Source organism: Mustela putorius, unplaced genomic scaffold (genome assembly GCF_011764305.1).
Source record: "Mustela putorius furo isolate JIRA1106 unplaced genomic scaffold, ASM1176430v1.1 tig00003869_pilon_pilon_pilon, whole genome shotgun sequence".
Classification (NCBI taxonomy): Eukaryota; Metazoa; Chordata; class Mammalia; order Carnivora; family Mustelidae; genus Mustela; species Mustela putorius.
The window spans coordinates 6,102,875-6,115,275 of NW_025422021.1; the positions used below are offsets into that span (position 1 = coordinate 6,102,875).

The 12,401-nt window shown below is 37.6% G+C and overlaps 1 pseudogene; it reads left to right on the top strand.

Moving 5' to 3' along the window:
* Positions 1-10,045: 10,045 nt before the first annotated feature.
* LOC101670607 lies at positions 10,046-11,124 on the top strand (annotated as a pseudogene).
* Positions 11,125-12,401: the final 1,277 nt, after the last annotated feature.

A 12,401-nucleotide genomic window follows, 5' to 3' on the forward strand; every position in this document is an offset into this window, starting at 1 on the left:
CACCATTCTACTTTCTGTTTTATGACTTCAACTATTTCAGGTAGCTCGTATAAGTGGACTTGCATGATATTTGTCCCTTTTTGTCAGTTCTTGTGAAACTAACTGCTATTTGCGACTTCATTATTGATTACCTTGTCTTGCTATTAAATTATTAAGTTAAGCCTGCCATATGTATGTTGCATTCGGGGTGTAACGGTCCAACCCAATGCACCTAGGTGTAAAGGTATCTTAACTACCCATCTAATGGGAGACTGGACTGTATGACGGTGATGATGATGATGATGTATCCTTCTACTATTACCTCCCCAGCTTTCTTCTTTCTGCCCCTTGAAGAGTAATTTCAATCCTAGCCACTTCCTCTTATTCTCAGTCTCTTCACAAAATCTCGCTCCTCTCTTGACTCTGGAGAACTTGGAAACTTTCTGTGCCCCAGCCACCCCCCTACAGCCCTGTAGAATGGAGGCTGCTCATTTTCCATCCCTTACATTCAATGAGCCTGGAAGCTATCTTGGCATTCTCCCAACATTTCTGTTTTATAAAACATGACTCAGATCTTTATGCAAAACTTCTTCCTCATTTGGGTCTCCTATGCACTGAGCTAGCTAACAAGATTTGATGAGGAGATAGAGGTGGGGTATGATAGAAAAAAAAGAGGTGTCAATGATGATACCAAGGTTTTAGGGCTTTGGAAGGATGGAGTTGCTATTTGCTGAAGTAGAGAGGACTGGAAAAGCATTTGGAGGCAGAACAGACTATGTGGAGCTGTGCTTGGACTGAACATTGAGATGCTCGGGTGCTCATTAAATACCAATGGGAGGTGACAGATAGGAAACCTGAGTGAGAGTCAGGGGTGAGTTTCAGGGAACTTGATTTTCATCAGTGTATAGATGGTACTTAAAGTCACAAAACTGCACGTAATCGTGTAGGGAATAAGTGTAGACAGAGTAGAGGAGAGGTCAAAGGATTGGATACACCAACATTTCCAGGCAGCAAGGCACCAAAGGAAACTGAAAAGGAAAAGCCAGAGAGGTCAGAGGAAAAACAAACTAGAATGGTACCTTGAAGAGAGAAGAAAATGTTTCAAGGAACAGAACCATTAACCGTTGAACGTTGCCAGTGGGTCAAGGAAACTAAGGGCTGGGAAATGAATACAGATTTGGAAATCTGAAAGCCGTTGGTGACCTTAGAAAAAGGGCAGTTTTAATACAGTAGTGAGGGTGAAAATTGGCCTAAAATGGGTTCAAGAGACAATCGGGCAAAGACATTGAAGGTGGCTGATATAAACAACTAATTCCAGGAGTTTTGCAAGAAAGGGACAGAAAGGTTAAGGGTGCAGCTGGACAGGGAGAGAGGGCCGAGAGGTTTCTACGATGGGAGAAATAACAACATGATTGTATGCTGATGTGAAGGACAGAACAGAGAGGGGGGAATCATGATGTAAAAGGGAGGGGGAGAGTAGCCAGAGCCCCACCCTTGAGTTGAGATGGCATGACCCCAGTGTACATTGAAAGGATTAGCCTTTTCCAGAAGCATGGCAGTTCATCCATAATAACATGAGAAAGGATAGTGTGTATGGGCACAGATAGAGGTCGGTGAGTTGACATGATGGTGAGAGCTTGTGAAATTCTCTTCTGATTCATTCAAGTGTCTCAGTGAAGCAAAATCACCAGCTGACTGAGGAAGGGTAGGGAAATAGGAGAGGTTTGAGAAGGGAGGAGAAGGTACAAAATAGTCACTTAGAGCAGTGCTACCCACAGCATAGTCTGGGGACCAGAGCTTTTTCACAAAGTCTTTGTTACCAATCCATGAAAAGACAGGTATAGGAATTAAGAGTAACCATGTATAAGCTTTTAGAGCAATTGGATGGAATAATTTTATGACTGTTAAGTTTAATGATAAAAATTTTGGACTTGAAATTTGTCTGTCTTTGTTTTATTTCATTTTTATTGTAACTCATTTAAGTTGTATTTTATGAGAGTATTATTCCAGGGGCACCTGAGTGGCTCAGTCGTTAAGTGTCTGCCTTTGGCTCAGGTCATGATCCCAGAGTCCTGGGATTGAGCCCTGCATAGGGCTCCCTGCTCAGTGGGAAGCCTGCTTCTTCCTCTTCCACTCCCCCTGCTTGTATTTTCTCTCTAGCTGTCTCTCTCTGTGTGTCAAATAAATAAATTTAAAAAATTTTTTAAAGTATTATTCCAAGATGGATTTAAAATTGTTAGAAGTTGACCCTTCACCCAGATAGTTTGAGAAATACTTATTTAGAGAGTGGGAGAGTTTGGACAAAGCAAATACAGAAAATTGCTGGGAAGCCTTATGTCAGTAATCATGAATTTAAAACACCCAAGTCAATAGAGTCTCTTTTGTCTAGTCTTATTCAACCATACAGATAATTTTTTATTGGTTGGAGAGCTGGGTTTAAGCAGGGTTTTGGTTTCTCCAGGTGAGTAAAGAAGAAGGGACAAGAGCGTTGGGTATAGCAAGGAATCGATTACAAAGAGTGACAATTGGGTTTGCCAGAACACAACAAATGTGAAAATTTAGATTTACATATTCCTTTGTATGTAAATTTTACATCAAAAGAAAAAACTATACACAAATATTGTACTCAATGATACGCATGCTAAAAAAAAAGTAGGGATGTCTATAACTTACTTTGAAATGCACTTTTTAAACTGCTTATGAATGGAGGAATGGCTAAAGGGATAAATAGGTGATAAAATTGAATATTAGAATTTAAGTGATGGCTATATAGGTAGTCACTATAATTTCCTTCCATTTTGCTATTTGTTGGCAATTTTTCATAAATGTTGGAAAAACTATTATCTTGAATATTTTTGTGATCATTTCATGTTCCCAGATTATTATCTCCTAAAGGACAGAAAAGTTATGTCCAGGTTATCTACCCCATACCTCTTTACTTCACAGATAAGGCAACTGAGTACCTAAGATGCTGAATGACTTTATCAAGATCAGATGCCAAGTTAGGGGTATATGTGACTCGTACTAATTCACAAGGAGCCAATAAAGGGGGCACCTGGGTGTTTCAGTCCATTGAGCATCTGTCTTTGGCTCAGGTCATGATCCCGGGGTCCTGGGATCAAGACCCACGTCGGGCTCCCTGTTCTGTGGGGAGTCTGCTTCTCCCTCTGCCGGTGCCCCCCCCCCACCGGCTTCCATACATGCATGCTCTGTCTCAAATAAATTAAACCCTTAAAAAAAAAAAAAAGAAGCAAGTAAATTCCATAACTCACCCCTCCAAGATCCATGGAAGAGCTTGGAATGCCCATAAAACCTCAAAAGCTAAATGTTAAATCTTGAGTGTATGTTCAAATGTACATTTTCTAAAGGAGAAAATTCATAGCTTCCAAAATACCTTAAATAGTTTATGACTGAAGAGAGATTATTCTCTCTTTAAAAGGGCAAACTTTATGTTCATGTGCATTCCTTGTAAGTACAGAACACAGTGTTAAGACATTCAAGAAATATTTTTAAGCCAATAGTGTTTTACTACTGACAATCAGTGTTAAAGTGATAATATTTTAATCTGATTAGTGATAACGGTGTTTAAGAAGGTTTTTTGTAAGTCCGAGATTATAAAGGTGTTTATAATTTAGGACACTCAAGCGCTTTATAGTTTTTAATTATTGTTGAGCTTGCTGCTTAGTGACCCTCATAAGCCTGGCTGAGTTCTGATAAAAGATTTTTCTTTCTTTCTTTTTTTTTTTCTACTTCTTTGACATTCCCAGATTGCTGTATTGTTTAGCAAAATCCATCCAAGGCTTTCAGTTCCTACTTTCCAGTAAAACACTTTATTAGGGGTGCCTGGGTGGCTCAGTGGGTTAAAGCCCCTGCCTCTGGCTCAGGTCAAGATCCCAGGGTCCTTGGATCAAGCCCTACATCGGGCTTTCTGCTCAGCAGTGAGCCTGGTTCCCTCTCTCTCTGCCTGCCTCTCTGCCTACTACTGTCTGTCCAATAAATAAATAAAATCTTTTTTAAAAAAAACACTTTATTATATAACGTCTTTCACATCTGGGCTATAAGCTTTCTTGCATTTGTCTATGGGATGAGTAAGCAGTTGCCTTTAGGTGTAGAATTAGGCTTGTTCGTTCTCCCCTACTCCTCTGCTTTACCATTCATTCGAGGAAAGCCATCTTCTTGACCTTTAGCTTTTTTACCTATAAATTCAATACCTCCTGAAGTATGTCACAAAGTGCTCTCAGTATTATTTTTTTAATAGTTTTAAATAGTTTTTTAAAAATGGTTTGAAGAGAATGAAACAGTAAAGTATAAGTGTTCAGTACAAGTGAAGTATAAAGCATATAGTATTATATTTGGTCAAAGGAAAAAATATGTTATCGATATGGTTTTTATATTTCAAGAGACCCAAGATTCTGTATTTATGGAAGAAATGAATCATTGGGTGGAGCTGCTTCTAACATTAGGGGGAAAATATTCCTCATTTCAAATAAGCATCTTTCCAGAGTGATTCTCCCATCTACCTGTGCCCGCATTTGCCATCCTCTATTTTCTTATTTGTCAATTCAGTCGATGCCTACTTAAATCTTCTAAAGGCCACATTTGTTAAGCAAATATCATAAAAGCTCATAAACACTGACTGCAATGGGGTTCTCTTGAATGTCCCAAGGATAAGCTGAACAGATAGGTCGGCATAGCTAAAACTGGACTGCTGTAAACCTGCTTGGGCTGTCAAAAGAAAGAGAAGAAGAATAGTTCAGGAAGTAAAACAGTCAATGAGACAAATTAAAGGAAATAAAGAATTCTGGTGTGGATTGAACTGACAAGCTCAAGAACAAAATGATAAAGACCTCTCATCACGTCTGAAAGTCTATAAAATTGTATAAGTACAAGGACTAGAAAACGTGAATAGTAAGCCTTATCCTATTACAAAAAGAAACAAAATGAACTGCCAAAACTTCAGAAAGGTCAGCTGTATCATATATGTATCTGTATTGAATGTTCGTACTGAAGACTAATTGGAAGTTTAAGAAAGAATTTGCATTGTTAAGAAAGAATGATCTTTTTAATGAGGCAGATCATCAAAATATGGAAGGCTCTTGGACCTTTGTAAAACCAGGAGAACATGCCTGGGCTAGCCTGCTATAGATTGAGACACAGGAAGAGATGAACCATGGCTCCAGGGGAAATTCTGGATCAAACAGTTAAGTTGCCCAACTAATGTGGAAACCCTAGATGGATCCAGAAAAAATAAATCAGTCAAGCTCAGCCAAGATTAGCAGAATTGCCCATCCAACCCACAGCTCAGTCCTGCATAGATAATATCCCCTGGAGGTGGGAGAAAGGGCAACGTGGGGAGACCAGTGAAGAGTCTACTGCAATATGTTATGCTAACGGCCCCTAAGCTATGGATCAGTACTAACACCACAAAAAGAGGGGCAAGCAGACATTCTAGGTCTTTTGATATGATATGATGAAACTACCACTTAGGAGGTAGTCTTCCCAAACAATGGCAACTGCTCTAGGCATTCAGATCTAACTACTAATTTAAAAAATATTAGGGGACAGAAAATATGTTAAACAATAACAGAGAGATGTAATCTGTAAAATCCAAGCTATGGAAAACTCTATGGGACAAAATGCTCCATTCCTTCAATAAATAAATGTAAGAAAAAAATAGGGAGGAGGTAATCAATGGGCTAAAAGACAGTTGATAATCTATACAGGAGTCAACTGGAAAAACACATTTATGACACAATCAGGTAAATTTTAGCAATAATTGGATATTTAATAATAATTAGGAGTCCTTGGGGATTTTTTAAGATGTGATAATGTTATTGTCATTATTTTTTTTGAGCCCTTATGGGAATACATACTGAAATATTTATGGATGAAAAGATATGATATCTGGCTTTGTCCCAAAATAATTCAATGAGATGGGGAAGTGGGTGGGGTATTAACAAAACAAGATAGGACATGAATTGATCATTGCTGAAGCTGATTGCTGAATACATGGGGGTTCATTTTTTTCTACCTTTGTGTATGTTCAAATTTTTCATTTAAAAGAAGCCTTAAAATTATGAAGGAATATCATTTACATACACCATATGACAGAAAAACTTTACAGATACTGCTCTTTCTCATGATTGACAATTAAGCCATACTATTGCAAAAAGCCCTCCCTTTGCAGATGCCTATTCCTCAGTGATATGGTATTAATGCAAGAATCATCCTGGGTAAAGAGGGGCTCCAACCAACTGAAGAATGAAATGAAATAATAATAGAGACCCATACGTACAATGTCTGCCTATAGATTGCAGTATGTGTTTTAGTGTGTATTCACTGAATGACTATCTTTTTTAACTAGCCAGTTTTTATATTATTAAAATAAAATCATACTGATGGTAAAATATCCAAACAGTACAGAAGTTGAAAGAAAGGTGAGAAGTAAAATTCGTTCTCTCAATATCTAGTCTCATTAGATAGAACCACCTAAGTAACACATTGAGTATCCTTCTGGAAATGTTCAATACATAATCACATGTATAGGTTGTATGGGTGTGTGAGTGTGTATATGTGTGTTTGGAAAAGTTAGTGTTAAACACTATTTGAATAAACACAAGAATTATCTGGGTTTTGATTAATTTTATTAGGAAAAACTATTAGTGAGCATTTAATACATCTTTAGTTTATGGTGACACTTTCATATTCGCTAAGTTGTATATTCATAGAACTTCATCTTAGCCCTCTTGTCACATGATTTCCTGTATCATTCTAACATAGTAATTCATATTCTATTGATCATTTGGAAACAAAGCTGAATTTTTCACCTTAATATAAAAGAAAAAGGAGTGCTGTGAAGTGTGTAAACCTGGAGACTCACAGACCTGTACCCCTGGGGATAAAAATATATTATATGTTTATAAAAAATAATTTAAAAATAAATTAAAAAAGAAAATACACTGGGGCACCTGGGTGGTTCAGTGGGTTAAGCATCTGCCTTCAGCTCAGGTGATGCTCTCAGGGTCCTGAGATCGAGCCCTGCATTGGGCTCCCTGCTTGGTGAGGGATGGAAGAACATTCTCCCTCTATCTATCTCTTCCTCTCTTTCTCTCCCACCCCCTCCTGCTCATGCTCATTCTTGCTCGCTCACTCTCTCTCTCTTTCTCTCAAATAAATAAATATCTTCTGCCCATTTTTTGATGTGATTATCTGTTTTGTGTATGTTGAGTTTGAGGAGTTCCTTACAGATCTTGGATATAAGGCCTTTGTCTATAGTGTCATTTATAAATATCTTCTCCCCTTCTGTGGGTTGCCTCTTTGTTTTGCTGACTGTTCCCTTTGCTGTGCAGAAACTTTTGATCTTGATGAAGTCCCAAGAGTTCATTTTTGCTTTTGTTTCCTTCGCCTTTGGGGACATGTCTTGAAAGAAGTCACTGTGGCCAATGTCGAAGAGGTTACTGCCTATGTTCTCCTCTAGGACTAATGGATTCCTGCCTCTCATTGAGGTCCTTTATCCACTTTGAGTTTATGTGTATGGTGTAAGAGAATGATTGAATTCATTCTTCTCTAGATAGCTGTCCAATTTTCCCAGCACCATTTTTTGAAGAGACTGTCTTTTTTCCACTGTAATTTTTTTCCTGCTTTGTTGAAGATTATTTGATCATAGAGTTGAGGGTCCATATCTGGGCTCTCTACTCTGTTCCACTGGTCTATGTGTCTGTTTTTGTGCCAGTGCCATGCTGTCTTGGTGATCACAGCTTTGTTGCCTGATTTCAAAGCTTGAAATCAGGCAACGTGATGCCTCCAGTTTTGTATTTCTTTTTCAACATTTCCTTAGCAATTCAGGATCTCTTCTGGCTCCATACAAATTTTAGGATTGTTTATTCCAGCTCTTTGAAAAATGCCAGTGGAATTTTGATCAGGATGGCATTGAAAGTATAGATTACTCTGGGGAGCATAAACTTTTTTTTTTTAAGATTTTATTTATTTATTTTACAGAGAGAGACACAGCGAGAGAGGGAACACAAGCAGGAGGAGTGGGAGAGGGAGAAACAGTCTTCCCGCTGAGCAAGGAGCCCAGTGTGGGGGTCGATCCCAGGACCCCAGGATCATGACCCAAGCTGAAGGCAGATGCTAAACCATCTGAGCCACGCAGGCACCCCGGCAGTACAGACATTTTAACAGTGTTTATTCTTCTGATCCATGAGCATGGAATGTTCTTCCATCTTTTTGTGTCTTCTTCAATTTCTTTCATGAGTGTTCTGTAGTTCCTTGAGTACAGATCCTTTACCTCTTTGGTTAGGTTTATTCCCAGGTATCTTATGGTTCTTGGTGCTATAGTAGATGGAATCAATTCTCTAATTTCCCTTTCTTTATTTTCATTGTTAGTGTATAATAAATAAATAAAATCTTTTAAAAATATATACATTGAGATGAAAACAAATTAATGGTTTATTTATTATTTATTATTTCTTTAAGCCCTTCAAATTGAAAATATTTAGATGGATTTTCTATTGGGGCTATTACAGTGCTCTCATCAATGAAGCACAACAAAATTTTAGTGCATGAAAAGAACAAGGTCAGTATCATAATCTTATGTCATCTGTCTGAATCAAGAGTAAAAATAGTTATGTTATAAATGCATGCCACAAGTTTTACAAGATACATTAAATTTTGAGAGTAGCTTTTTATATTACTTCTCTGTAATGCCTGGTTCCATACAAATTTTAGGATTGTTTATTCCTGTAATGTTTAGCCTTTTTTTGTTGTTGTAAGGGTTGCAGCAATAAACAAAAACATTTCTATTCTTTAAAAAACTCTTTAATTCACTAATTTTAAATACAACTATGTAATTATTGCCCTTAAGATAATTCTCAATTGAACACTAACTACAAACTCTTTCTTTCCTGTTAATTGTTCCCTTATTAAGTTTATTTATTTATTTTCATGATTTCTACACCCAGCGTGGGGCTTGAACTCATGACCCTGAGGTCAAGAGTCCCATGCTCTTCTAACTGGGCCAGTCAGGCGTCCTTCCTGTTAATTCTTTTACAATATAACAAGATTCATCTTAGACTTCAGTTAGCCAATACAGTATTATTTTTCAATATGTCCCCTTTTGGTGTGAGCCCATTTTCTTTGTGCTCGTCAAATGACTACTGGTTTTTCAAATTACTGACAAAGAGAAGAGAAGGTAACTATTACTTTTCTTACATGCGGGACTGTCTTCATGCACACATGACCCGTGCAGGCACACAGGGTCCCAGGCTCAAAAGAGCCCCATGTTTGATTTAATGCTGTACTATCACTGTGTTGAAATTCATTATAATTTAATCCTTGAACTTGGATGTTTTGTAAGCGAAGTCCAAAGGGACAACAAAGCATGGCATGAGCAGATAACGTATATTCCATGTGCCTCTGTCATTTCTTGCCACCCCATCTTCGTGTAGCATTTCTGAAGCTGCATGAACTCAGAATTCCAGTGGATCCAGCATGGAGCTTGACAGAACTCAAAGTAAGCACAGGGCAAGCATTTTATGGAAGCTATTGGCCTCCATAGACTGCTAGGAGAATGTGCACAAATCAAGAAGCGAAAGAAAAAAAAAACAGGTGAGGCAGTTTTTGCAGCATATTCAGTGTGGTGGTAAGAACAAAATAAAGGGGTGCTTGGGTGGCTCAGTCTGTTAACCATCTGCCTTGGGCTCAGGTCGTAATCCTGGGGTCCTGGGTTTGAGCCTACATCAGGCTCCTGAGCAGGGATCCTGCTTCTCCCTCTCCCTCTGCCTGCTGCTTCCCCTGCTTGTGCTATCTCTTGGTCAAATAAATAAATAAAATGTTTAAAAAGAAGGAAAAAATACATATATATGTACAAGCTACAAAACATAACTGTACAATTTGGGTGATCCTGCATGCAAGTAAATGTTCTCATATAATTTGAATAAATATATTTGAATAAATTTAAAATTGGAATGCCACGCTCAAAAGATGAATGGTTTAAAAAAAAGCCATTGGGGAATCTGGACTGCAAGTTCTGAGGGAAGCGGAGTGAAGTGGTGGGGACGCGGCGGCGGCACTGACGATGAGTTTTCTTGGAGGCTTTTTTGGACCCATTTGTGAGATTGATGTTGTTCTTAATGATGGGGAGACCAGGAAAATGGCCGAAATGAAAACTGAAAATGGCAAAGTAGAAAAACACTATCTTTTCTATGACGGAGAATCCGTTTCAGGAGAGGTAAACCTAGCCTTTAAGCAACCTGTAAAGAGGCTAGGGCACCAAGGAATTAGAATTGAATTTGTAGGTCAAATTGAACTTTTCAATGACAAGAGTAATACTCATGAATTTGTAAACCTAGTGAAAGAACTAGCTTTGCCTGGAGAATTGATACAGAGCAGAAGTTATGATTTTGAATTTATGCAAGTTGAAAAGCCATATGAATCTTACATCGGTGCCAATGTTCGCTTGAGGTATTTTCTTAAAGTGACAATAGTAAGAAGACTGACAGACTTGATAAAAGAATATGATCTTATTATTCACCAGCTTGCCACATATCCTGATGTTAACAACTCAATTAAGATGGAAGTAGGCATTGAAGATTGTCTACACATAGAATTTGAATATAATAAATCAAAGTATCATCTAAAGGATGTGATTGTTGGAAAAATTTACTTTTTATTAGTAAGAATAAAAATCCAACATATGGAGTTGCAACTGATCAAAAAAGAGATCACAGGAATTGGATCCAGTACCACCACAGAAACAGAAACAATTCTAAATATGAAATAATGGATGGCGCACCAGTAAAAGGTGAATCAATCTCAATAAGACTATTTTTAGCAGGATATGATCCAACCCCCACAATGCGAGATGTGAACAAAAAATTTTCAGTAAGGTACTTTTTGAATCTAGTCCTTGTTGATGAGGAAGACAGAAGGTACTTCAAGCAGCAGGAGATCATTTTATGGAGAAAAGCTCCTGAAAAATTGAGGAAACAGAGAACAAACTTTCACCAGCGATTTGAATCACCAGAATCACAGGCATCTGCTGAACAGCCCGAAATGTGAACTGAATAGGAGAAAAAAAGAGAAGCAAAAAACTCCTATGTCCATTGAGATGAAGTTCAGCTTGTTAAAGATGGCTGCAGCTTGTGGGGGTGGGGGGCAAAACTCCATTTATAATAGTCTTCCTTTATCTTACAGTGCTGCATTTATTTTATGATACAACTAAATGTTCTTCATGTATATACATTTTAAAAAAGCGCTTTCTTTGAAACACTGGAACTTTCTTAAGCTGCCGTTTTTTTCTTTCCTTTTTTTTTTAACTGCATACTTTGACCTGATGATAAGCACCCAGATATGCATAAACATAAACATTAAAGATTTTCATGTGAGTAGGCTGGTATTTGTAATTTTGCTTTTCTTTGTAATGTTGATTATACTTTTCTCCTTTTTCATGCTAACAATTACCTCTATTCTCTACATGCAAAAAATTAAATAGTTTGTGTTCAAATAGAAATAGAAAAATTGACTGGGCATTACATCCGGCAAAGATTTAAAACATGGCATCTCAATATTTTTGAGATGATGTTTCTACATGTGTGTTTGAGAAATACATAGGGAGTGTTTGACTGTAGGTGCTTTCGATTCTACCATTCCGTGGCTTCCTGAATTGTATCTTCTTTGAAGTCTTCTGTGGTGCTAATGTTAAAATTTTTCCCTGAGATTATGTGGCATGTCACAGTGGCCTGCTTGCTTGCCTGATCCTCCCTCCCTCCCTGCCTCTTTTCTCTTCTGTTCTTTTTCTTTCATTCATTCTTTCCTTTCTTTCTTTTTTGCCATATTAAGTAACTATTTTGCTACTACTATCCAGCAGGTACACTGTATGTTTTCTGCAATGTAGAATTGACTCTATGTTGGTGTTTTAGTTAAAACTATATAATTCTTCTATAACTACTTAAAATTGTTTTCTTAATTTAAGGCATCTTTTTACCACATACATAAAAATATAATTTTCTTGCCTTCACAAATATTCTCTTCCCTTTCCAGGAGAAAATTTGAGGATGGGGAACTCAGGAGGCCCTGTGAAGCATGTAGTTATCTAGATCTGGACAATTTCATGTTTGTTAACCTGGAACTTTGGCTAGTTCAAACTGAAATGTAATTTTACCCACTCTGTTTAAATTTTGCTAACACTAAATTCAAGTCATTTGTTCAAAGTTCCAAAAGAAGGTTTCAGTCATCTGTTCGTATGCATGGGGTCTGATCTCAGATACACTAAATGTGGGGTGTAGGAACTAAAATGAAGCCTGTCGTGTGAAACTACTTTCACTAAGGGTTCACTGGTTTTTGTACCAATATTTTTTTATACACTTCAGCGCAAGTCTTGTCCGTTAACCTTACTTTATGAGTAAGCTAAGTAACCCAAG